Genomic DNA, 951 nt, shown 5'->3' with positions numbered 1-951 from the left:
TCAGAAATGATAAAGGAGACATAACTACAGACACTGAGGAAATCCAGAAAATCATGAGAACCTACTACGAAAGACTATACTCAACAAAACTGGAAAACCTGGATGAAATGGATAATTTTCTTGACAGATACCAGGTACCAAAGTTAAATCAAGATCAGATCAACAATCTAAACAGTCCCTTATCTGCTAAGGAAATAGAAACAGTCATTAATATTCTCCCAACCAAAAAAAGGCCAGGACCGGATGGGTTTAGCGCAGAGTTTTATCAAACCTTCAAAGAAGACCTAATACCAATACTCCTAAAACTATTCAACAAAATAGAAACTGAAGGCACTCTACCCAATTTGTTCTATGAAGCCACAATTACTCTTATACCTAAACCACACAAAGACCTAATGAAGAAAGAAAACTTCAGACAAATTTCCCTTATGAATATCGATGCAAAGATACTCAATAAAATTCTTGCAAACTGAATCAAAGAACACATCAAAACGATCATCCACCATGATCAAGTAGGCTTCATCCCAGGGATGCAGGGATGGTTCAATATACAGAAATCCAACAACGTAATTCACTACATAAACAAACTCAAAGATAAAAACCATATGATCATCTCACTAGATGCTGTGAAAGCATTTGACAAAATCCAACATCCCTTCATGATAAAAGTCTTGGAAAGATCAGGAATTCAAGGCTCATATTTGAATATAGTAAAAGCAATATACAGAAAACTGGTAGCCATCATCAAACTAAATGGAGAGAAACTTGAGCAATCCCTCTAAAATCAGGGACTAGACAAGGTTTTCCACTCTCTCCCTAACTATTCAATATTGAACTTGAAGTCCTAGCCATAGCAATTATACTACAAAAGGGGATCAAAAGCATATGAATTGGAAAGGAAGAAGTCAAATTATCACTCTTTGCTGATGATATGATAGTATACTTAAGTGA

Source organism: Mastomys coucha, unplaced genomic scaffold, assembly GCF_008632895.1.
Source record: "Mastomys coucha isolate ucsf_1 unplaced genomic scaffold, UCSF_Mcou_1 pScaffold12, whole genome shotgun sequence".
In the NCBI taxonomy this organism is placed as follows: Eukaryota; Metazoa; Chordata; class Mammalia; order Rodentia; family Muridae; genus Mastomys; species Mastomys coucha.
This window is presented reverse-complemented; position numbering follows the sequence as displayed.